The sequence below is a fragment of the Dromiciops gliroides genome, chromosome 5, assembly GCF_019393635.1.
Source record: "Dromiciops gliroides isolate mDroGli1 chromosome 5, mDroGli1.pri, whole genome shotgun sequence".
Taxonomy (NCBI): Eukaryota; Metazoa; Chordata; class Mammalia; order Microbiotheria; family Microbiotheriidae; genus Dromiciops; species Dromiciops gliroides.
Genome location: NC_057865.1, coordinates 161766901 through 161794482, shown reverse-complemented (window position 1 = coordinate 161794482; position 27582 = coordinate 161766901). Strand labels below are relative to the sequence as shown.

General features: G+C 37.4%; 1 protein-coding gene across 2 annotated transcripts in view; it reads right to left on the bottom strand.

Annotated features, from left to right (window-relative positions):
• Positions 1-24699, bottom strand: part of GRM3 (glutamate metabotropic receptor 3) — a 281331-nt gene extending 256632 nt beyond the window's left edge. For both annotated transcript variants that reach the window (XM_043968583.1, XM_043968582.1), the window contains exon 1: positions 24066-24699. The gene's annotated coding sequence lies outside the window, so the exon portion shown is untranslated. The remainder of the gene's footprint in view (positions 1-24065) is intronic.
• Positions 24700-27582: the final 2883 nt, after the last annotated feature.

The following is a 27582-nucleotide window of genomic DNA, read 5'->3' as shown; positions in this document are numbered from 1 at the left end:
TTAAGCTCCACTTAAGGCAGAGAATATTTTATTTTTTTTCTAATAAGTATTTAGTACACAGTAAACATTTGATAAATATTGAATTGAACTAGATAAATTCTTATGGAGAACTGGGAGAGCAGATCTGATGATCATCATAGGTACTGGCTAATTAGTGTTCAGAAGTTGAAATATTAAAACCATGGAAATATAGAAGAATCAATTTCATTACTGGAATGTGTTTGAAAAATGATCAAGGGAGAGAGAAGTTCAGCATGGAGTTAGAAATCCTTAGAAATTTCAAGATTATGATATTTCATCTTGGGAACAAAGAGAGTTAATGTCAATGGCTTAATAGATTTTTCTGTTAGGAGACAGTATGATTCAATATTTGAGAACATGAAAGGAATGTTTGAGCCAAGGATTGGAACATGACTTATTTCAAGAAACAGACCTTTGAAATATATGAAACCAAACATTTTAAAAATGGAACATTTTTATTATGAAAATTTATTAAGTAGATTCTGATGAGGTAAGTGCAAGCTCTACATGAAGGTGTTACAACTTCATTACCAAACTCTAGCAATAGGCCCTATGAGTAAGGCATCATTTGTTAGTGTGGCCTGCAGCAAGCTAAGCATCCACCATTTAGGAACTAGCTAGGTCAGGGACTTCTAAACTTGGCTTGCTTAATGACTGCTCACCTTACCTTTAGCAAGTCACTTAAATGAAGTTTTGCAAATAATTTTCAAGGGAACATTGGCAACAAAAATCCTCTTTACTTGGCAAATTTTGAACATGTTTCAATTTGTTCCTATTAGAACTACTTCCTACTACTCCTAGTATTTTCTTTATGAACAGACTAAGATAATTTTAAGCATCAAACTCCCCTCCTCATGCTGCCATCCCCCCCACCCCCCATTTATGGGGGAAACTAAAAAAGAAAGTGAAGGCAGGTTAAATCATCTTTTTCATTACCCTCAGTGACATAGTAGCTGTTTAATAAATGCTTGTTGACTGGCTAACTCACGAGTTCTCTCCTGACTGATTGAGCACATGGACCAATGTGGACAAATTCAAAAATTGATTGCTTAGTTTTCTTATTAATAACATTGGTATAAAAATAGTAACATTGGTATAACCATGAGAGGCACCTAGATGTGGTGGATTGAATGCAGGAATTAAAACCACTGAGGACTGGGTTCAATTTCACCTCTGGCACTGACAAATTGTAAGACCATAGACCTCAAAGAATCACATTTTAGAGCTGGGAAGGACCTCAATGGCTATCATTTCTAATCCCCATGTAAAAGAAATCTGCACTATAGCATACTATACAAGAGGTTGTCTAAGCTTTCAAAATCCCCTGGATGGGGAAAGCACACCACCTATTTAAGCAGTCCATTTTATTTTTGTACAGTTTTGATGGAAAAAATTTTCCTAAAAATCAAACCTATATTTATTTCTTTTTAAAATCTCCCATTCATGGCTCCTTATTTCCCTCTGTAGGACTGAATAGGAAATATCTGATCCCTTTTTCATTAGATAATCCTTCAAATATAGGAAAATAGTAATCATATCTTTTATTCTCTAGGTAAAATACCCCGAGTTTCTTGACATGATCCTTATATGACATGTATTCAAGGCCCTTCACCATTCTGATGCCCTTCTTCTGGATTCTCTGGCTCACCAGCGTCTTCCGTATACTGCAGTGCCCCAGAGAGTATATAATACTCCATATGTGGCTTGACCAGAGTAATTTACAGAATTCTCACTTACTCTTGGAAGATAAGCCTCCTTTAACACAGGTCAGGATCATATTAGCTTTGTTGGCTGTCACATCACACTGATGACTCATAATGAGCTTGCACTTCACTAAATTTCTCAGATATTTTTCAAACAGCTCTCTAATTATAGCTGCCCCATTGAGCCTTGGGATGTTTTTTTTTTTAAATTCAAGTGTTAAGACTCTACATTGATTTCTGCAGAATTTCAGATGGCTAGATTCAATCCAGTGCCTTAGCCAGTAATGATCTGCTTTCTCATCTATAAGGTAATAATGATATCAATAGTACCTACCTGAAAAGGATAGTGTGAGGTCCTTTATAGATATTAACTGTCCTTATGCATCAAATATTATTATGGCTACTAGATACAGTTTACTATATTAGAGATGAAGGAGATACAAGGATGAAATGATACAAAATAAATAATATTTATGTTTCATCTGCAAAGACATAGTTGAAAAGCTAAATAAGAATAATTTTCACTAAATGCTTTTAAAAACATAGAAGGTGATATTACAACATCTACACACTTCATACACCTTAATTTTGGCCAAGGGAAATTATGTAGTTAAACTAAGATTGCATAGAATTGTTTTTTATGGGCTAATCTAAGCCCAATTGCCAAAATAAACTTGCCCTCCTGCTATCCTCAGCTTTCATCCATCACTAATGGATAGCTCTTTTCAGAATTATTCTTTTTGTTTATTTAAAGGAGTAGGATTGTCCAATGAGCTCCTGTAGTGTTAAAAATCACTTCCATGATATACTGAGTTTACATTACAAACAAGTTAAGATTCCCAGTCTGTCAGAGCTCTTCTCCTAGGATACCAGGAAAAAAAGCAAAGTTCAGCTAAACTGCACAATTAATTCGAGATCACTTCTGAGTGGAGAGGAAAGGTTGCTTTAAGCTGTTCTTTTCTCTTCCTAGGGATTTAAGGTCAGTTTCAAGAAGCAAAATTACTATTCTCTCAAAGTTGTCTCTCCTGATTTGTATTCCTGTAATTATCTCCTCAGATCCTCTTCCTTTTTAACTTGTAAACTCAGCTTAATAAATCAATTTGAGGATTGGCTACATGTAAATATACCTATCCAGCTGGGTTAGGGGGCAGGGGGAATGGATGAAACTGTACAATTGCTGAATGTTGGTCTTGCTAATACAGTGAGTGTGTTCTACGTAAAGGATCCAAGTCTGATGTCTCTCTTGTTCTTCATAAGAAGTGAAGTTAGAGAATCTCTCTTCCTTTAGGGAAACTCTTCCCTTGAATTTAGATTTCTTTAAAATAAATAACTGTGGCCGTACCTTCTCACTGAATGAGAACTGGTCTCTAATGGATAAATAGAGGATAGAAGAAAGTTGACTTTTAAAAAGTTTGTCCTCATGACTTCTCTGGATGCTTTAGCTTTCTTAACCACTGGCATCAAGAGGCTTTAGAGAAGAGAGGAAAAAAAACACAATCAGTTAAATAAAACACTGAAATTTGCTGAATAATCAATAACAATGGTCAGAGCCAATATTTAACTCTGCTATTGATTTTTATTTTTAAGGAGGAGGGCAGAATGGCACCAGGCTTAGAGCTGTTTTTCATTTAAGGATGCAGGGAGTTTTAAGAAAAAGATAGTAATTATTAACCATGTTGGAATTGCAGGACCCACTTTTTATTTAAATTCAAAATACCTTCTTCCTCCTTTCAGGGTCATATAACACCATTTAAAAATTAACAAAGGGGGCAGCTAGTTGGCACAGTGGATAAAGCATCAGCCCTGGATTCAGGAGGACCCGAGTTCAAATCTGGTCTCAGATACTTAACACTTACTAGCTGTATGGCCCTGGGAAGGTCACTTAACTCTCATTGCCCAGCCAAAAAAAATTAGTGAAAAAAGTAAGTTCAATTAATTTTGCTTTCATAATTGTTGTGGTGCTTCATGAAAGAAGCATCAACACCATGGGGGTTTGTAAAATCAAGATTGGGAATGACTGTAGTTGGGTTTGCATCCTTTTGACTGTGCATTTACCAATATTCTTTCATGAGGAAGTCTTCTATGTATTTGTTTATATATGTATATGCATAAATACAAACAGGTACTTGTTTGTGGGATGAATTTGGTGAAGTTTGACTGAAAATAGAATAAGATCTTTCTAGGTCTATGCTTCTAAGATTTTAACATTTCTTCATTGCTTCCATCCTACTATTTGCTAGGCATAAAATATTGCATTCTCATACTGTGTGACCTTAGGTGAGAAACTTAACCTCTCAGTGTCCTCAGTCAACTTTCTAGGACTGTAAATTACAGAATAGTTGCTAATCTGTCCCTATGGGGAGAAACAGTAATAAATGGGATAATCAGGAAAGGCATCTTGTAGGAGACTGCATGTGAGCTGAGCTTTGAACTGAGCTAAGGGTTCCAAGAAACAAAAGCCAGGAGGGAGAGCATTCCAGGAATGAATGTGAAAAATGGAAAACTTCATATAGGGCATGGCAAGTAGGCCAATTTGGCTGCAATGCAGAGTACATGGAGAGGGAAAATGTATAATCACTCTGGAAAGATAGGTTGGAGGCAGATTGTGAAAGGCTTTAAATGTCAAGCAGAGAAGTTTACATTTTATTCTAGAGGGAAAAAGGAGCCCTTGGAGCTTCCTGAAAAGGGGAATGACATGGTCAGACCACTGTTTTGGGGACATCGATTCAGAAGCTTTGGTGAGGTAATGGAGAAGAGAAAGGTGGCTAGAGGGAGACCACTTAGAAGACTATTTCAAAAGTCCAGGTGAGAGAACAATGGCCTGAATTTGGGTGGCTGTATCGTGTTTGAGTAGAAAGACGGGGATGGATGTTCGAGATGTTGTGGAGGTATAAGCTAGAATACCTGGCAACTGATTGAATCTGGTTGGGGCAGGGCTGAGGGGTAGAGGAGTAAGAATGAAGGGTCAGAGTTGTGAAAGTGGGAAAATTGTGGTGCACTTAAGAGAAATAGGGGCCTTTTCTTTTTCAGCTTACTGAGAGATAAGGTTGGCAAAATAGTTTGGAGTGAGATCTTGGAGGGCTCAGAATACCAAACTAAGGAGTTTGGACTTCATTTTGTAGATGGTGTGATTCTATTGAAAAATTTTAAGCAGAGGGTAACAAAAAGCAACATTTTAAGAACACTGATCTAATGGCAAGTGTTTGGAATATATGGGAAAGGGTTCAAATTTGAGGGGGTTGAAATGATCACGGCACAATTCTTAACGTGTGTGTGTGTGTGTGTGTGTGTGTGTGTGAGTGTGAGAGAGAGAGAGAGAAAGACACACACACACACACACACACACACACACACACACACGGAGACAGAGACAGAGAGAGATGGACCCCTTTGTCAATCTGGTGAAGCATATGAACAAGATTTCTTCTTAAATGCTTATAAAAGCTGTTGATTTAAAAAAAAAATGTTCTCTTTCAACCTTGCATTGAAGACCTTATGTAATGAAAAGACTACTAGTATTAAAGTCAGAAATTTTGGGTTCACATCTTTTCTCAGTTGAGCAGGCTAACCCAAGACTCAGTTTCATCTTCCTTAAAACAAATATGATTACAGGGCAGCTAGGTGGCACGTTGGACAGAGCACCAGCCTTGGATTCAGGAGGACTTGAGTTCAAATCCAACCTCAGACACTTAACACTTACTAGCCATGTGACTCTGGGCAAGTCACAACCCCAATTGCCTCACCAAAAAAAGAAAAAAAGAAAAAAACAACAACAACCACATATGATTACAAAAGAAAATCAATTGTGTTAAAATACAACTATCATAATTAAAAACAAAAGCAAGTTCTTGTACCTTAGATTAAGAACTTCTGATGTAGAGATAAAGTGACACAGGCCTACAATACAGTTGTTGTTTTTGTGGTTGTTGTTGTTGTTGTGTGTAATGGGAATAGAAAATATAGGATGGCAGTGGCAAACAGAAAGAATCCATAGAATGAGTGAATAAATGGGATGGGGCATTAAAGAGAGAGGCAGGAAACAAAGAACCACTCCAGTTTGAGCATTAACCTCTGAATTTGTTCCCCTGATGCCAAGCTTTCCTCTTTGCACGGCGTCTTCCACACAGCTACCAGAATAATTTTTGTAGGGCATAGGTCTCACCAAAACACTCTTCTGCTTAGCAGTCTTATTGCTATAGTATACCATACAAAATCCTCAAGTCTGCTTTTAAAGCCCCCTGTAATTTGACTCCAGTTGGCTTCTCCAGTCATTTTGTATTATTCCCCTTAACACACTATATGTTCCAACCAAACTAGGTATTGATCGGTATTCCATCTCTAATTCCCATGGCTTTGCCAAAGGATACCCATAACATTTCCCTCCTCACACCTAGAAGATATTTCTTCCTTACCTGTGCCTTTCAGAATCTTCATCTTCCTCCAGTTCTCAAACGAGATACTGCCTCTTCCATGAAGGTTTCTTTTAATTTACAACCCTTTCCCATTTGTTAGTGCTCCCATCTGCCTAAAGGACCTTGTATTTAAATAGATTCTTTCAGAGGCAGCTGTGGCATATCAGTTAGAGAGCCAGTTCAGGTGTCAGTAAGCTAGGGTCTCCAAACCTACCTCTAAACATGGTGACTATGTAATTCTTCTGCAAATACTTAAACTTTCATTCCCTTCCTTCCCCACCCCAGGCCATTCTTTTAGATTTTAGGTTTCAGAACAATACTAAAATCTGCACCGGTAGAGGAATTTTTTTGTATGTGTGTGGTGTGGGGGGAAGTTGAAGGGTGAATTATGTTAATGCTGTCAGAGGTCTGGTTCTATCCCACCTCAAAAAAAAGTATCTGTAGTATTCCTCTGCAGAATTTAAGTTCCTTGAGAGCAGACACCTTGTTTCAATTTTGAAAATAGTACCTGGCAAACAGCAGATACTAATTAAATGTCTGTTGAACTGAATTGAATTGGAACAATGATGAATCAAATCTTTAAGCCTGGGTCACTTATAGAATGAATACTTTTGGTGGAAATAGGAAAATCATAAAAGTGATAGGAGTGGGAGCAGAAGGTAATTATATACATGTTGTTTAAATTAGAACACTTGAATGAAAATGTTAGCAATATTATGTTCAAATATCTTGACCATCATAAGCTAGTAGGTGCCAGGAGACTTGTACTCTACTATAGATCTATTATAGGACCAGGGGCAAGGAAATTAACCTTTCTTTGCCTGAAATTATTTCAAGGGTGTTAACAAAACCAATTGAAAGTATTCAAATTATTTTTCTCTTCATAATAAATACCCATTTTATTACTTTCCACCTACTGCAATTGAGCTCTTTCCCTTCTACTCAGCCAGTGTCTTTCTAAATCCCTCCCTAAGGCTGTAGGTTACCTGAAGGAAATAATGCAACTGACCATTTCATAGGATCACGGAATATTTAACTGGAAGTAATCTGTGAAGACCACTCAACACTTTGAACAATTATTTTTCTAACATAACCCCTTCATATGGTCTCTAGTCTTAACTTGAATACCTCCAATGAAAGAGAGCCCACCAATTCCTGTGGTATCCCATTTCATTTTTGGGAAAGTTTGTGTGTGTGTGTGTGTGTGTGTGTGTGTGTGTGTGTGTGTGTGTGTACATACATACAGTCTAAAACTGCCTCTCTCCAAATTCCATGCATTGTTCCTAATTGTGCCCATCTCATGGCCCAGCAGAATAGACTTAGTTGCTTTTTCACATTCCAACTTTTCAAATTATAGGAGATTATCATGAAGACTAAGTCTTTTCTTCTCTCCTCTAAACACCCAAAGTTCCTTCAACTGAACCTTATGGTTTGCATTCCTTTCCTTCACTATCTGGCCTAACTTGGAAACTTTCTGGTTTGTTTTTATTCCTCCTATAATGTGATAATCAGAACTCAACACAGGTGTGGTCTAGCCTGTTTGGAGCACAATGGAGTTGTTTAAGATATTAAAGAGTTGTTTTGGTGCCATGTAGATATCAATTCAATTTTTCCATCTATAAAATAGAAGCAAAAAAACTTGTAATTGAATTGGAGAGTGGATTTTCATGACCATATAGATGGTTTCCTTTCACATGTTTACATGTAGATGAAAGGCTACCTCCTTATGCTGAGTTCATGGGCAAGGCTACTAAATAGAAGCATTCGATATGGTCCTACTGGTAGAGGATGCCTGAATTTATCTTTTCCCCCAGGGCACAGCTTCTGCTGTTCCTGCCTTCTCACTCTAGTGGTTTTTTAAGTGGCTCTGAAAGCTGCTTAGGAAACTCCATTTGGCAGTTGTTCTAGAGGTTGCCAGCCCCAGCTGAGCAGTCTTCCACTTGACCCTGAGTATAGGTAGAGCAGAGACCTCGGGAGAAGCTCCAAGGGAGAGATTTCTTTACTCTGCCAATCCCAAGCTTGTGAGGGCAGCAGAGAGAATCACAGCATAACAGGAATTTTCCCCTATCTGGTTCACAAGGATATCTTTAGCAAAATGGAATGATGCCTATAAAAGTACTTGGAGCTCTTTCAAAGAAAGGTGCTATCTAAATCTAAGAGATTTGTCTATTGTTTTTAGCAATACTTCCAAAAGTCTGGGGCTGCACATTCTCTTCTTGTTTCTATATCTAATTTATAAATTAAGAAAAAGCAAAAATGGAAAAAATATTGCCTAATGTGATAGCAAAAGTGCCTCTATGGTATGTGTCAGGATGACATTGGAGTTTAATACAATGAATTTACAGAAAATTCCATTACACTGAATACATTAAACTAGGTTTATGTATGACAAATCTACTTACATATCTTATAGTAATAGTCTTTTTTAATTGTGTCACTATGGAGGTCCTATAGTCAATTATTCTGAATAAGTGTTCTCTTCAGTTTTTGTGCATGCGAAGAGTTCCTTTTTAGGAAATACTTGATCGTATGCCATTTGTATTGAAGGCAAAAAACCTCACATAGCTGTGCATGGCTCATGATCCTCCCCAGTGTTAAAATGCAATTGGGAAATAGTTAATGAACTAAATAAAGATACAACAAAACATAGATAATATTAGTATGTACTTTGCTAAGTCAGTATGCAGACTTTAAGGATCATCTTGATATATGGTTTGGTGGTTCCCATTTCTATTTGAATTTGACACCATCAGTCATGAGGATGCCTTGTGAACAACAGTCGCTTTTCAATCTCTCTCATTTCTTCCCACCTTAAACATTTTAGCCATTCTCTCCAGAAAAAAAAACAAACAAAAAAACCAAAAGAGATCTAGAATCCACAAACCACCATCCAAACCAAACAAAAGCACACCCAAAATATGAAGGGCCATGGAGCTATTTTTTGAGGAGAATTAGATGTATATAGTTTGCTTCCTTCTTTCTGCAGGGAGAGGAGGAGAAGGCAGAGATCCTAATTTTATATCTAATATATAGATATAGATATGGATATTGGATATTAGATATAGATATATAATATGATGATGATGATGAGGAGGAGAGGTAGTTGAGGTTAAAGGGATATGTGCTGCATTATGACTGTTGGTAAGATAGGTTTCTAAGCCAGGCAACTTTCTATGAGAAAAAGGTTTTCAGGGATTCTTAACAGGGGTCCAGGAGTTTATCTTTTAAAATTTTTATTTTGATAACTATGTTTCAATGTAGTTGATTTCTTTTATAACACATGTATTTAATTTAATTAAATTTACTATTATTATTGTGCATTTAAAATCATATTATGAAGTATTTCATAGGTTTAACACAGCTAGGTAGCACAATGGATAAAGTGCTCAGCCTGGTGTCAGGAAGACCTGAGTTCAAATCTGGCTTCAGGCACTTACTAGTAGTGTGAACCTGGGCAAGTCACTTACCCCTGTTTGCTTTAGTTTCCTCATCTATGAAATAAGTTGGAAAAGGAAATGGCAAACCACTTTCAGTATCTTTGCCAAGAAAGAGTTGGACATGACTGAAAATGCCTAAAACAAATTCTATATAAGGTTCACCAGATTGCCAAAATGAGTTTATGATTAAAAAAAGGTTAAGACCCCTCTCCCTTTTAGATGGACTGTCATCTCTAACACCTATAAGATCACAGATATTTGGCATTTTTTCATCTTTGTTTTTTGGTTAAGAAAAGTAAGACACAGAAAGAATCCCAGATTGTAAGTGTCAGAGCCAGAACCCACCTAATCTCACATCTTCAGGTACCAAGACCAATGTTCTTCTCCCTATATCTATCAAGGGTTCAATGATGTTCAGTTTTACTGATTATGGGGATTCATCCTCCTATATAATAATAGCTAACCTTTATATAGTGCTTACTATGCACCAGGTACTGTGTTAAGTGATTTATTAATAGTATCTCATTTGATCAGTTAGGTACTATTATTACCGTCATTTTCAGATGAGGAAACTGAGGCAAACAGGTTAAGTGATTTGCTCAGGGTCACACTGCTAGATTTGAAACTAGATTTGAACTTGGATTTTCCTGACTTCAGACTCAGCTACCTGGCTGCCTAACTGCACTGCATAGCTTACCTAAAACATGGCCAGCAACTCCTCCATCATTTAACAGAAAGATTTGCAGGGCACTTCTATTTGAAAAAGGTATCCCCTTGTACCAAGTCTGGTGACAAACCTCTCTCAAATTTTCTAGGTGTTCTTTCCATGACAGACAAAAGCTCTGTTGCTGGGACTATACTCAAAGCCTTCACAGTTTGGTAGAACCTACCAGAATTCATATTTGGCTGGCGCAGCCTTTGAAGATCCAGGATAATTTTGCTACCATAAGGCATCAAAGCATCACTTTTCTGGAGAAGCATCACTTTTCAAGGCTCAGTAAATACTAAACAATGGAGTCCAACCTTAGGCACAATAGTGGAAACAGGCAAAATGCATAGTTGGTGCCTTCCCAGATGACTTAGCCACAATAAAAACAGGCTACTTAATCTAAACATCACTGTAGTGAATATGAGTCATTAGGTGATTTTTTCTCCCTAGCAATGTCTTATTTTACCAAGGGCCTCTTGAACATAATTTAGCTCTAATCTTTATTCTTGGAATTTAAGTCACTGGCACAGAACTTGTAGAAGATACTTTGGGGGAAGCCATTTGGTACACCTATACACAAGGTTCATCCAGATCAAAATCTAATGAAAAGAGGTGCTAGGAATTTAAGATTCTCCTGTGTGTCTCCTCTAATTTGATGTATGATCTGTGTTCTTCACTAACCCTAATTATACTACCTGTGGCTGCCATGCAGGTAAATGTGGAAGTCTATTAATTGCTCTGTGTGAGCTCCAGAAATAAAGAAAAAAATACATTGCAGAAATCTTAGATCTTCATTTTGAGGGCTGAACATGCCAACCATTTCTGACCCTCTCATATTGTCTCCCAAACTGGCAGGCATTGTGACATTTTTTGTGTAAGTTATTTCCATTCTATTGTATGCACTTTAAAACAGTTAAGTAGGGGGCAGCTAGGTGGCACAGTGGATAGAGCACTGGCCCTAGATTCAGCAGGACCTGAGTTCAAATCCAGCCTCAGACACTTGACACTTACTAGCTGTGTGACCCTAAGCAAGTCACTTAACCCCAATTGCCTCACCAAAAAAACAAAAACAAAAACAGTTAAGTAAAACACAAAATATTACCAATATTCTCTCTGTTCTGTATTAAAACACAAAACAACAACCAACATGTCACATATCCCACTGTGCCAAATAGATAGATCTGGGGAACTCATTTGCTTGTTTACATTCATCAAGGCTTCCATCATAAGGTACAAATCAGAGAAAGCCCCCAAGTAAAGACCCATATTTCAGCTCCTTGATGGAGCTGAAAGTTGGATAAATATTAGGCACTGGATGTAGCTGGCTTGATAGTAGAGAATACAGGGCATGGAATCAAAGGATCTGGAATTCAATTTTAGCAAAACTACCAAGTATGCCAGTCACTTTGCTTTCCTGGTCCTTTGCTTCAAAATGAAGGTACCTGACACCCATATTTTCCATAAGGATAGAGGAAATTGAGCCAAAAACATTTATTAAGTATCTACTATGTGTCAAACACTGTACTAAGCACTGGGGGTATAAAGAAAGGCCAAAAACAATAAGCATAACTGAAATAAAAATATAATAGAACATGATAATTTTAAAATGTGGCTTTCTAAGACAATATGCTATCCACAAGGATCCTTATTTGTGGTTTAGTGGCTCCTATTTCAAATTGCATTTGGCACCATTGTTGTAGACATTTAAAGGTTTACCATACTTTACCTGGACAAACAAGTATTTTATATACACACATATACAGACATACATATATATACACACAAACACATACACATATACATATATATGAGATTTTGCTGGCTCATTTTCCTTGTACATTGCAAAACAAAGGGAAACATCAACTTTTTTTCTTAATGACCAAAAATTCCAATCAGTCGTCATTGCTAAACTATGCTATGAACACTGAATTTAAAAATATATATTGTATCGTCAGCCAGTCAAAGTCTCTGGTGAGGAAGGAAAGAGACAATCAAACAAAAAATCCTCTTTTGTCTCTTCATGTGACAAGTCAGGAACCCAGTCTATATTTCTACAAAAACTTTTTCTCTTGTGAACAATTTACAATGATTTTATAGCTGAACCAAATAATGATCTAATCTTTCATCTGTTTATCTACTTTTCTTCTATCTACTTATAGACCTAAAGTTAAAAGAGGTTTCAGAAGCCATCTGATCCAAGGTCCTCATTTTACAAGTGAAAACGAAACAAAAAAAAACTAGCAGTAAGAAAAGAAAAAAATAAGTTGAAGGAATAATAAGCACAGGCAATGAGGGAAGAAAATTATCACTTTTTTCAGATGATATGATGGTGTACTTAGAGAACCCAGGAGGATCAACTAAAGTACTAGTCAAAACAATTAACAACTTTATCATAGCTGTAGGATATAAAATAAACCCACACAAATTATCAGCATTTCTATATATTACCAACAAACCTTGCAGGAATAGATAGAGAAATTGCATTTAAAATAACTACAGACAATATAAAATACTTAGGAGCCTACTTGCCAAGACATACACAGGAATTGTAGGAACACAATTCCAAAACACTCTTCACAAAAACATAGACTTAAACAATTGAAGAAATATTAATTGCTCATAGGCAGGCTGAACCAATATAACAAAAATGACATTACTACCTAAATTATTTACTTATTCAGTGTCATCTCAACCAATATGCTAAAGAATTACTTTATAGAGCTAGGAAAAATAATAAAATTAATCTGGAAGAACAAAAGGTCATGACTATCAAAAGAATCAATGAAAAAATGTGAAGAGGGCCTTTAAAATACTAGATCTCAAACCATATGACAATGCTATAATCATCAAAAGCAATTTTTTGCTGGATAAGAAATAGAATGGTGAATCAATGGAATAAGTGAGGTACACAATGTAGAAGCAAATAAGCACAGTAGTCTAGTTTTTAATAAACCCAATGATCCCAGCTAGTGGGGCAAGAACTCATGATTTGACAAAATTTCTGGGAAAACTAGAAAATATTCTGGCAGAAACTAGAGATAGACCCACATTCACACCACATCCCAAGATAAATTCAAAACAGGTATGTGATTTAGACATAAAGAGTGATATCATAAATTAGGGATTCAGAAGGAAAATACCTGTCAGATCTATGAATAGGGAAAGTGTCTATAACTAAAAAAAGAATGGACAGGAGGTAACGTGGATAATTTTGATTACATGAAATTAAAAATCGTTTTCACAAACAAAATCAATGCAGCCAAAATGAGAACACAGAAAACTGGGAATTTTTTGCAGTAAGTTTTTCTGATAAAGAAACAACATAGACAACGGTATAAAAACAGGAGCTTTTCCCCAATTGACAAAGGTTCAAAGTATATGAAGTTTTCAGAAGAAGGAATCAAAACTATCAATAGTCATATAAAATGCTCAAAATCACCAATAACTAGAGAAATCTAAATTAAAACAACTTTGAGTTGCCACCTTACATTCAACAGATTGGTTAAGATAACAGAAAAAGAAAAAAAATGGCAAATGCTGGGAAGATAGGTATACTAATGCACTATATGGGGAGCTGTTGACTGGTTCAAGCATTCTGCAGAACAATAAGGACTATGTCCAAAGGACTATAAAACTGTGCATACCTTTTAACTAAGCAAAACCACTATGAGGGCTATATCCCAAGGAGATCAAAGGAAAAGGAAAAGGAGCCATATGTACAAAATATTTATAGCAGCTCTTTTTTTCTTTGTTTGTTTGTTCATTGGTTGGTTGGGCAATGAGGGTAAAGTGACTTGCCCAAGGTCACACAGCTAGTAAGTGTCAAGTGTCTGAGGTCAGATTTGAACTCAGGTCCTCGTGACTCCAGGGCTGGTGTTCTATCTACTGCACCACCTAGCTGCCCCCATATAGCAGCTCTTTTTATAGTGTTAAAGAGTCAGAAACTAAGGGTATGCTCATCATTTGGGGAATGGCTGAACAAATTATGGTATATAACTGTAATGGAATGATATTGTGCTGAAAGAAATGATGAAGAGAAACTTGGGAAGACATATGAATTGGTGCAAAGTGAAGTGGAAGAATAAGGACAAGCTATGAAGTAAGCAATATTGTTAAGAGTAACTTAATAACTCTGATTAACACAAGGATCTACCGCATTTCCAAAGAACTCATGATATAAAATGCAATCTATCTCCAGAGAGGGAACTGATAATCTCAGTGTGCAGATTGAAGCATTTTCCCCCCTTTCTTCATTTTGTTTTCTTTTCCCCCTTAAGAGCAGGGCTAATTAGAAAATGTTTTTCATGATTTCATATGTATAATGGCTATCTTATTTCTTGCCTTCTCAAAGGATGGAGAAAGGGGTGGGTGGAGGTAGGGAGAGAATTTGGAATTAAGCATAAAAATTTAATTAAATTTTTAAAAAATAGAAAATTTAATCTTTTAAAAGTTTATTTTTTTTAAATTAAAAAATCTAAAGCTTCAAAGAAATTAAGTGCCCAATTATAGGTGTGTCCCCCAAGGTTTTTAGCTGGACTCTCTTTTCTTTTCCTTCTATACTCTCTTGCTTAGTATTGGCTCCTATGAGTTCACTTATTGACTCTATTTAAATGATTCCCAGGTCTATATATCCATCCATAGTCTCTCTCCTGAATACCAGTTTCCTAACAACAGCTGACATTTGCACATTTTGAACTGGATTATCATATACATCTCCTTATCTTTCCCAGAAAACTCCTCTTTTCTAACTCCCTTATTATTGTTAAAGGAGGCTACCACCCTCCTAGTCACCCAGGTTTGAAACCTCACTTCTCATTCATCTTCATATCTACTCTACTGTCAACTCTTGTTATTTTTACCTTTACAACTTCATAGTTGATTCCTTGTGTACACTCACACAGCCACAGGCCCTTATCACCTTCAGCCTGCAAAAGTCTTCTAAAAGTTCTCCCTGCCACAAATCCCATCCATCCTGGCCAAGGCATTTTTCTAAAGCATAGTTCTGACATGTCCCTCCCAAGTTTAACAAATCCCAATGGCTCCAGATTAATTCTAGGATCAAATATAAATTTCTGTGTTTGGAATGTAAAGTCCTTCACAATTGAAAACCTTCCTACCTTTCCAATCTTTTTATGCTAGGTTTGCCTCCATGTATTCTAGGTAGGGCCAGCTCACTGATCTCTCAGTGGATATTGCTATAGTAGTTGCTGCTTCAGTTGCTACAGGATGGCCCAATTATGTTGTGTTTATGGAATCTTCCTCTTGGATCTGTTTGGCTTGCCTGTCACTGATTGATTGAATGCCAAGTGAGTTTCTGTAATAGGTGTTCAAAAAGCATTTGTTGAACAAATTGTTGATAAATGTTATGCCATTACAATTTACTCACAGTGTCCTGTCCTATGAATAGAACACCATCTATTCCCTTTAGATTACTGTGTTTATTTCTTGAAATTCTTTCAGATTCTCTGGGTCTTTTGAGAGTTATTAGACAGTACCTATGCATATCAGTGGATTTGATCTGGATCTGAATCATCACTACCTGTGCCATTTAACCACCAGTGGGTTTTCTAAGGACAATGCCTGACACATAGGGGTGCTTCATAAATATTTGCTGATGACTTATCATTCAGTGTAACATTGGGCAAGTTCACCTAACTTCTCTGGGTCTTATTTTACTCCATTGTAAAATGAAAATATTGGATTAGATGATCTATAATTTAAGGTGCCTTGCATCTATGAATTTAATAGCTTATGACCTTTTAAAAAAAGTTACTATTGCTGTTACCCTTGTCTCAGTTTGCCATTAAATAGCAAGTTTTTTTCTTAAGTCAAGGCTTAAATTCAAGATTTTTGTAGCTAGCTTTAAGGGTTTTAAGATCAGTCATAACCAATTGATATATTTCAACATTTCAGTTTACTTTATTGTGACAGCAACAGAGCATTAGTGGGGCAATTCTAGCTAAAAAAAATTGTGATTGGAACCCAAGAGAGGAAAGATAAGATATATGCCTTGAGCAGAAGGGGATGGGTAGCATGTTGTAATGTAGTGAATGCACTTGGAGTCTATAAGTTCTGTGACTAAGTCTTGGCTCATGGTGATCAGGGCCTTCAAAATGAGTATAATTGATTGCCTGATCATAATTTCTATTTGTGATATCCTGGAAAAAATCAAATTAACCTATATGAACCTCAGTTTCTTCATCTGTAAAATGAAAATGATATTTAGAGTACTTGGCTTACCTCATTATTGTGAGGAGATCCTTTTGTAAACCTTAAAGCCCTATATAAATAGGGCTCATTTTATTTTTACATTTCCTAGTCCTCTTGTCCAGTATGTACCCATGCATTCCAACTGCCTAATTCATATCAATTTTTTCTAAGACTTTATCTAAAATCTGCAGATTCTATAAAGCCTTCTTTGATAATGGCGCCCTTTCTTCCTAAACTTTGGCAGAGTTTAATCTTGCTATCATCCATTTGACTCTTCCTTTTGATATCCCTTTTGCTGCTCCTCTATGCCACCATTTATATTTTTGGTTGTTATTTAACTTGCTCTGAGATTGTCTTGTCTTACCTTCCCAACTAATGATAATAGTACATAGCTGTAAACAACTTTCAGGTTTAGAGTGTCTTAAATATATTATTACCCCTTTTGAATCTTATAACCAACCTATGAAATAGGTAGGTGGTGTAATAGATAGGGTACTAGATCTGGAAGACATAAATTCAAATCCTGCCTTAGGCAATTTACTAGTTATATAACCCCAACCAAGTTACCTTGGTTTACTTCTCAGGGTTGTTGTGAAGATAAAAATGAGATGTTTATAAAGTGCTTTGCAAAATTTAAAATGCTATGCAAATGATAGATATTAATATTTATTTTTATTATTATCACCCCAAATTTACAGATAAGAAAATATAAGATCAGAGAAGTTAAATTACTTCTTCAAGTTTCCAGACTCTAAACTTAGTGTTCTTTGTACCATGGGATTGTCATTGTTCTTGAGTCATTTCAATTGTGTCCAACTCTTCATGACCGCATTTGGGGTTTTCTTGGCAAAGACATTATAATGATTTGCCATTTCTTTCTCTAGCTCATTTTACAGATGAGAAAACTGATGCAGACAGGGTTAAGTGGTTTGTCTAGGGTCACACAGCTAGTGAGTATCTGAGACCAGATTTGAACTCAGGTTTTCCTGACTCTAGGCTGAACACTCTATCTACTGCATCACCTAGCTACCCTATCATAGGACTAGAGATAAAAATTTAGAGCTGTAAATAAGCTTTGAGGTCATCTAGTCCAATCTGTTTCATTTTATAGAATTGGAAATTAAAGCTCAGAGAGGTGACTCTTAGCTCAAGGTTATTCTCCTCACCAGTCCAAAATATTTTGTCTAGATAGTGTGGTCCCTTATATAAAGTAGAGGCTCAGTCAACACGTTCTCATTTCTTTATTATTTGTCCAGCGATCATCACATGCTGCTCCCTTCTCCACAGGTTGTTCCTATTCTCAATTAAATTCAAAATTCAATCCGCAAACACTAATTAAGTACCTGTTATCTTGAGTTGGCATCTGGATACATGAAAACATTCCCTGGTTCCAAGGAACTCGAATTCTACTGGAAACCCCCTTATTATGGTTTAATCGCTCAGGTAGGTTACTTTGCATAATCAGAAAAAAAACCCCAGTTTTTTGGATCAAATTAAGACATAGGGACTAGACCTGTGATTTCATTGATATAGAGAACTTGCAGATGAGCAAATTGGTCCTGTCAATACAGGTTGGCACTTCCTCTGCAATTTATACTCTTAGCTGACTAAAACAGAGGTGGGAAACACTATTGAATGTGGTCCACAACATTACCAAATGTGTATGAACCAGATTAAAATGCAATTAAGAAATCTTTAACAAAATAAAATAAATACAATAAAATGTAGATAACATCATATTTTGAAACTAAGTCAATATACAGCTGAACCCTTATGTAAAATTTAGTGATACTCTGCCCCCACTTCTATTTAAGTTTAACTCCACTGAACTAGAGCATTGAGAGGTTAAATGGCTTGCCTAGAGACATGTAGCCAGAATTTGTCAGAGGGTACACTTGAACCCAGGTCTTCCAGGTTTTGAGGCCATCTATACCATTGTTGCTGTTGTTGTTGTTGAGTCATTTCAATTGTGCTGAAATATTTGTGACCTCATTTGGAGTTTTCTTGGCAATGATACCAGATTGGTTTGCCATTTCTTCTCCAACCTTTTTCCAAATGAGGAAACTGAGGCAGACAGGGTTAAGTGACTTGCCAAGGGTCACATATCTAGTAAGTGTCTGGGGCCAGATTTGAACTCAGGATGATGAGTATTCCTAACTCCGGGCCCAGTACTTTAAACACTGTGTCACCTAGCTGACCTGCCACTATACCATGTTGTCTTTACAGTTATACCTTTAAAATAAACTTTTAAAAAACACACCTAAAAACAGTCAAACTAATTTGTGTGTATATGACTGTGACTACATAGAGCAAGCTGTACATAAACCAACCAACATATTGGCTTGTGGGTAGGAACCTATTTGACTTTGTACTATCTTCCTGCATTTATGCATAGGGTGGGGAAAGGAGTAGAGAGAGATGGGGAAGATATGGGTAATCAAATCTGAGGAAGGACTTTAAAAGAGTAAAACCCACAGGTTTTCCATAGAACAGTTGCCTCAAAGTATTACTTTGTTTTCAAACATGGTTCCTTATTCAGTGCATGAAGATTATATTTTAGTGTTTTCCCAAGTTTATTTTCCTGTCTCTCACCTTCTTTGAAATACATTTTTACAAGCCTTCCCAGTCCCAAGAAAAGGTTGTGTATTTGCAGGGGAAATCGAAAGTGTTGCACTGACACCACTCTCCCAGCATGCATAACTTTTCAGGTGAGAAATTATTTGACACTTTTATGGTCAACTTTTCCCATCAGCAAGAAAAATTTGCTTTCCCTTTGTTTCTAGGAAAAATTATTTGGTGGGCACACACCAAGCCACACTTCCTGGCACTGTACAAATACGTTTTTGGTAAATTTGACCCAGTAAGAAGACTATTGGTTTATGGAAAAGATGAGAACAGAAATGATTTATTCTCTGATTTTCAACATGCTACTGTTAAAAATTCTGCATATTCAGAGCCAGACACATTTAGAACTTTATACTTTTCTCAACCATTGCATCCGTTTATGGCCATAGGACAAATAATCAACTCTGGTTTTATGCATTGCGTATAATGCACATTGCAAATTTTGAGTTTGAATAGTTTAAAAGCACTATAAAATGTCAGCGATTATATTCTTAATTTTTGCAGGCAATTCATATTCAATGAATGGTAAAGAACAGTGCTGTGTTCTGTTTAAACTTGTAGCCTCATTCTACTGCTAACTCTTCAGCCTTGTGACTTGCCAAGAGCTACCTAGGAACTGATTTCCTGATTTGTCATTTACTCCTCCACTGTCTAGCAGAGCTTGCATCTCACGCCTAACACTAAGAGATACAAGTGAGTGGGATGATAAATCTACAGTGTATGTATTCTCTACAGTACTTTAAAGAAGCCAACATATGTATCTATATCTAAGTATCAGATCTGACCTGGAGGAAATAATGATGATAATCTGCATGTGATTTGGGCTGTTCCATTAAAAAGAATTTTCAAATTTTGTACTTATAACATGAAAAATTGCTTTTAGTAGCATTTGATTTCTACTGCCAAATACCTTGTTCATTTTTAGTTTTTGTCATATAGGATAGAATTAATGTCAGAGAATTATGAGAAAATTCTAGTCTTTGGCATTCTTGGAGTCTGATAGGACTACAGTAATCAGTGGAGTTTGTAAATTGTTTTAATGCACAAATATAAACTAGATACAATTTTATGTTTCTTCTATTTTGTTTTCAACTTGAAATCGCTTTCATTTAAATAGTGAAATTTATATGACAACAGATTTTAGGGCTCAGTGGAGCAGAAGAACATATTGACTGTCACAGAATTTCCAGCTTGGAGAGTAGGAATTAAAATGGTCCTACTGCCAACACATTTGCAATGAAAATCTCTCCTACACGTGGACCATCAGGGGTATATAACTTAGAGTGATTCTTTTTAGTAGTCAATATGCACCATTAAATCAAGAGAAGGTTCTATCTCCATCTCTCTTCTCCATCTTTGTTAGTTAAAAAATATGTGGAATACACATATTTTTAAATGGCCAAAGACATGTCTTAAATATGGAGCAGGGACTTCTAGCATTATAGCTATCACTATGTCTTCTCATGAGTATTTCTCAACTAAATTTCTAGTCTGCAAATAGCTAAAATGTCACGGTGGGATGGTCTGAAACAGGCTTGTTTTACTAGAGTAAGTTAGTCTAAAGGGGTATAACTGGAAATAAGTAAGTAACAAGATGAAATAGAGCAAAGGGAAAATTAGGCTGAACATCACACCAAAGTTCTTAATAGAGAGAACTATTAGACTGTGAAATAGCCTTCCAAAGGCAGTGGTAGAAGTCATTACTTGAGTCATTTAAAACTAGACTGGACCACAGCTTTCCAAAATACAGTATACTATAGGGATCAAACCTACATTAACTGTAAAAGGAGGTAGATGATCTAATAGTCCCTTCTTTCTCACTGAGTACTATGATTGTACTGATTTTATGTGTCTCCATCTATGGTATATAATCTTCCATCATTTTATGTTGCTTCTTGGTAGCAATTTGAACAAACTAATCTAATGCAGGATTGCATTGAGTTAGTGTGTCTCGGAGGAGGCTAAAATGAACAGTAAACTCAACATAAAAGAACAAACCAGAGCAAGTACAAGCTAAATAGGTTCCCTGCTAGGTTTCTAACTGTATGCTTGGATACATTTGTCCAGAGTTTTGCCCAGGGAAAACAACTCTCACCCTTGTGTTCTGGCCTCATTCCAACATGGATAACTGCATTCTTCCCTCCTGTTGTTTCAATGGGGATTAAGTATTAATTTTCATTTCCTTTCTCAAATGGTTTCCTGGGATGCTGTTATGTGGCTGTTAAACAAGTTGCCACATTTCATCCCTAAAGACAGCTAACTCCATGCTGACAGTGGGCAGCCAGGTCCCTGGGAAGGGTTCATGTATCAGTTTCTTACCAACATTCTTAGAGGAGAGGAACAAGAGGAAATGACAGTTGTAAAAAGTACGTTACCATTAAGGGTAACTTGCCATTGAAAGGCTACCAAGGGATGTTGTGACAATGTGCATTTTTAGAATGAAGACAGATAAGTAATCTCTCCTGGATCACTTAAATGCTCACCTGGTTGAAAATAGGGTATTGAGGCAAGTAACCTGTTGAGGTCCCTTTCAGTTATTCATTCCATGACAACAGAAAATAAAGATAAGCAAAACTAAGATGTCACTTTGCTTTACCCTTACACATTTTCCATGACTATATTTACATAATGTATAGGACTAAGTGTTGACTAAGGAACTAGGTCATGTTTTAAGTATACAGCTGCTATGGGGCAGCAGATTTTCCCTCCCTATCACACCTGTTTCTCTTCCATTCTGTGTTGCTCATTCATTTGAAAATACTATCCCACAAAATGAGGTAGATCATTGAGCTTAATTGCACTAATTCTAATATCTGTTTCCTTTCTCTTTGTTTTACCTTCTTTTTCTCAACTCACTGCTCACATGTTACTGAAGTGTGAAAATACAACCCAAGTGAAGAGAGAAGTGTTTTGTCACATAGTTCTAGCCTCTTCCTTATGCTGGCATCATTTTCACTACTACACTTAAGCAAATGTGTCAGCTTTTACATTCAAATATTTTATGGCAAAGAAAAAGGAAATTTATTAGAAGACTAAAGGGTTTATACTGAGAAAAGTAGTTTTCTTATTATCATTCAAAAATCTGCTTATTGACATAATTGTTAATGCAACATGGGTTTTCACGGAATCATTTTTAAAAGTGCTGGTTTCAAGGAGTGGTTGTCTCCAGGCACAGAGGTGCCATAAACAGACTGAACAGCAACTTGAAAAATGAGTGAAATTACTTCTGATTAAAAAGAACAACAACAGCAACAACTGGTGATTTCTTGTTAGGTAATCAGTGAACTTTGAAAAAGGGATGATTGGGATCTCAGTAGGGCTTTCCTTTAGGATGAGTGGCCCTTTGTAAATATGAGATATTTTTAATTGACATCATCCAGAAGGTGGAAAAATCCACTTTATTCCTTGAGTGAAATATGTTGAAAGTCTAAGTAGTTTGCCATGTGAATGACATGTGTTTTTTCCCCCCTTAAATGCCACACTTTGTAATTACTAGGTAAGAATTCACAGCATCACAAAGGTCCTGAGGGGTGGGCATAGAGACTTTCACACAAAGAAGTTCAGGACATATGTTAATCGGGATTATTGATTCAAATCTATTCTAATTATAATCGAAATATAATTTCATGCAGAAACAGTTGATTTTAAAATAAATCCAATGAGATCTATTAGACTTAGAGGTAAATGATTAATGTTTTATCTTCAAATGGGATGCTTTTTATTTTCAGGAAAACAATGAGGGCACCTTCTGGAGGAGTGTCTATCAGGTGGCACCAAACAATTAACCCAAAGAAGCTCCAAGTTAAGCTCAACTGGAGGTCCTTCACTCCTGCTATGACACTATTAACCTTAGCTTTGAACACAACTATCGTCCCTTTTTGTGAGATAGAAAAATAAGCACAAACCCAAAATAATACCTCCTACATCACAGGCACAAATACTAGTTAAAATAATTTGTCAGTCAGTAAAGAATTTGACATATAGACCTACAAAAGTGTGCCCGTTTCTGCTATTGGATTTTTAAAAATGCCAGTTCTTTAAAATGATTGATTAAAAGGCAAGGATGTGGGTTAGTTTTATTTATTTATTTTTACATTTAGCTAAAGATGTGATACCTTTGCCCATGCTCCGTAACCCAAAGCAAGGAGGAGGTGAAGGTAATCAAAATTAAGGAATCCCTAAGAAACAATGAATATGTAACCGAGTCTCTTTCTGGATTCTAGCATCACCCACCCTTTCTGACATATCTGTTAGAAGAGAAAATGGACTGGAATTGATGAATAAGATCTATTCTCAGTCGGGCTTTTGGATTTTTCTCTTAAGCTCACAGGAGTAAAGGGCATTGAGTTTAGGAGTCTTTCCAAGCTCACGAGCTGGAGAGCGAACCGCTGACCAACATCTGGTAGTAGGTTCTCCCTCCTTCAAGCTGCAGTATATTCAAGGTTTCTCTTATCCTCCTGTTCGCCTTATCTGACAACATCTCTACATTCATGAAAAACGAACGCCACCGGGACAGTCATCGGAATGCCACTCATTCATAAAACCAAATAAAACCTGCAGATAGGAATAAATCATTAGCCCCTGAGCAGAGCTGGAGATGGTTGGCTATGGGGAGGTGTGAGCCTCCTGGGTTTTGCGAACAGTAGTTAGCCTTATCCCATCCCTGAACACCTCTACCCTAAATTCCTTTCCTTTACATATCCCCCACCCAGCATACACACACACACACACACACACACACACACACACACACACACACACACACACACACACACACACACACACACACACACACTGTCCCTGTCCCTCCACTATGTCTCCAAAAGAACCATAGGAACTGGTCTCTCGCTCCAACTTTTGTGGGCTGCGTCCCTCCCGGCGCCTGGACATCACTCCCCCCTCGCCTCTCCCCGGGGGACCAGCGTCTCCTCTCGAGCTAGCCCCTTACCGTGCACTGAAGGCAACTCCTGCTTGGGGCTGGTGCTGGCAGCGGCTGCGGCTGCTGCTGCTGCTGCTGTTGCTGCTACTCCCGCTGCTCCTGGGCTCAGGCGGCTCATGGTTTGTTCTCCGCATCCGACACAAAAGCAGCAGCGCCCGGCTTTGTCCTTTCCAAATCCAAAGGGGGAACTTAGTTTGCCCCTGAAATGGCCAAGTTGTGTGAGCTGCTTCCTGTCAAGAGCGTCCCCTCCTTCCCCGCTGCTAGCTGGACTGGGGCCCGATGGCAGAGCATCAAGGCCTCTGGAATCGGTGGGGAGTGGGGGAAAGGGGGGAGGGAGGGAGAGGTTGAGGAGGGGGAGAGAGGAGGGAGGAGGTTGGAAGAAAGGGAGACTAGAGACCAGGTGGTCTTCCTGGAAGGGGAGGGGAGGGGAAGGGAAAGGAATGGAGCACTTCACAGCCTACTAGCCCTCCTCCTCTCTCCTGCCTTCAGGCAAACCCACTTCCCAAGCACCAGAGCAACTTTCCTTCTTGCCCAGACAAAAAAACATCCTTTCTATTTGAGGCTCTCTGCTGAGATACAGACCGCCTAGCATCTCTCTCTCTCTCTCTCTCTCTCTCTCTCTCTCTCTCTCTCTCTCTCTCTCTCTCTCTCTCTCTCTCTCTCTCTCTCTCTCTCTCTCTTTCTCTCTCTCTCTCTCTCTTCCTACCTTCCTCCCTCCCGCCTTCCCTCCCCCTCCTGCCTCCTCTCTTTCCCTGTCTCCTTTTTCTTTTTCTTCTTTCTGCTGTCTTTTCTTTGAGTGTCTATAAAAAGTCAAGGATTCACGTTAGCTAACTAGAATAGGTGAGGGGCTCTATGAAGCAGTCTTCAGAAGAAGGCAGTGTATTTTTCAGGTTGCTTTGCATCAGTATGAATCCCATTCACTTCCTGAAAAGGTTGGTGTATATTTATATACATAGGTAAATACACACACACACACACACACACACACATATACACATACACATGTATATCTCTTTTAGCGGGACGAGAGGTGAGCGTTAAGGGGCCCTAACTTTGAAGGTGGTTATTGCTTTCGGCACGCCCAGAAGCAGTGAATGAGTTTTGGGGCAAACACTCTAGGGGTCCCCACGCTTAAAGGTGATTGCAGATTGGTGAGGAAGGCAAGGGAAAAGAGGGGGAAAAGAGAGAAAAAAGAGAGGTACGCGCCCAGTGCGCTGCTCTACCCCACAAGCTATATAACTGCTGATCAGAAGGAAACTGGAGGGATCACGCAGAACAGTCTCTGGGTTATACTGGAAGACGCTCTTGTTTCCTAGCAACTGTCATCAATCTTGGGATGGGCTCTTTAAAGAGATCCTATTGGATTAGTCAGAGAGAGAGGCCACACCCCTTCAGGGCTGCTGCTAGTGCTTCCCCCCCCCCCCCCCATTCTCCAAAATTTCTTGGGTGGAAAGAGTATAAAGGAGTGTTGAGTCCTCACCATTCCTTTTCTCTCTCATGCTTCCATACCTCCAGGAAAGGCATTCGTTTTTCTGTAGTCCTTACTTCTGATTCGACAGACTTAGTAAATTCTCTTGATGCTCTTTACCTTCCCTCTTTAAAAGAAGAAAAGAAAAGGAAAAAGAAACAAAGCCATCTTAAAACTGGGCTACAGTCGTGAAGGAGAAAAAAAGGGAAATGACACCTTACAAAGGATTTAACAAAATCGAGATTCCAAAAGCCTCTCTGTCTTTTAAAATCATATTGAACACTTTCAAAGAATCACTAAACTTTTATTATTTTTCTGGTCTATGAAATACTAACATTCTGTATTATCGAAGGGCTCAATGATATGGAGTCAGAGACAATTAAATATAATTCTTTAAATGCTACATTTATTCTTTAATATTTAATGGTAAGTTGTTTAACAACTGCCTTCTTTTGTAATCTAGCCAACACATTTAAACTACAGAAATAATTTTACAGGCTTTTCTTCTAGGGAGCCAAAGGCATTTAGGAAAACATGTTCCTACATATTTCATTATGAACTTCATTGAAACTGCGGAATAAAATAGGACTTAAACGTTATGGACTTACAGGCCATAATTTTGCTTAGAAGAACATTCCTACCCCGCTATTTCAGGAGAGTATTGTGGCCAAAATGAAACAACAATCACCCGCATTTTATAATTCCCGCATATCATTTAACATTTAATGAGCCCCCAAAGAGAAAAAAAATTCTCACTGGACAGACATTTAGTAGTCACAACCCAGGAGGCAATCAATGTAAATTAGACAGATAAGCTGCTAACGCCCAGAAAGTTAAATTGTTTACAAGTATCCAGGCTATGCTAAGTGCTTCATCACCAGTAAAAGGTCAAGACCACAGTCTTTATTTTCTCATAGAATGTACCAGTAAGCACCTAAAGGATCTTGGGCTTTCTTAGATCCTCATCAGATGTGAAGGAGGGCACTAGCCTTTTGGTATTTTTAATCCTTTCTCCCCCAGATCCCCCCTCCCCCTGAAGGAAGGATATTGATAGTCTATCCTAGGAAAATAATTCATGTGAAGTTGAATTACTCACCCCCAAACTAAATTGTTCTAACTCAATTTGGGGAATAGAAGTGGGGCATTGCCCAGAAATGCACTTAGCAGAGGGAATAAGACAATTATCCATCTATCATCAATCCTGGCCTTAAAGAGCTTATTTCCCAAGATGGATGAACTTATTTCTTTTATCTATAGTACAGTATTTTGTGCAGCATAGGTACTATGTGTAATAGAATTGAGTAGAGGGGTCACATGTAGGATTTTGTTTTGGATTGTTAGAGCTGTATCCCATTTTCAGGTTCACTTTCATTCTGGTTTTGAAGATAGCTTTAAGAGTATTCTTTTATTATGATTTAATAATAAAATTTTATTATAATAAATGTTTGATAATAATAATAAAACAAAAAAGAAAATTTAAGAGTATTCTTTAATTATGGTGTTTCACCTTCTCATTTCTACCCCAGTTATTTTTTAAGAGTCTGTAGGGAAAGCCTCTCAACAATTGTCATTGGGGGTTCATCATCAAAGGCAAATAACATGTTTATTAAGAAGACAATTTCCAGTAAAAGAACCAAAATGAAATAGAAAAAAGATGATAATTTCCATGCTTCCTACCCAACACCGAGTATTCTGTTTGTCCTCCATTGTTTAAAAAAAATTCCTTTATCCTAAATATTTTTGCTAGGTAGTGGGTCTCTAAAGCTCTACACATTTCTACCTATTCAACTGGGTCACTCTATTCATTTCCATATCATTTCATTTACTTTTCTGAATTTCCTCTGTCTATCTGTGTTTATTTGGATGATTAAAAATGAGATGAAGTCTCCTAAAGATCATTTAGATCTTTATCACCACGATTTCTGACATGATGCCTCTTTGTGTAGCCTTTCAATTACACTCTTGTTGAAATAATATTGAGGTTTGATTATGTTGTCATCATTCACAGCTCAGAATGTCACAAACAAAATGCCATCCATTCTCCTATTCCTATTCAAG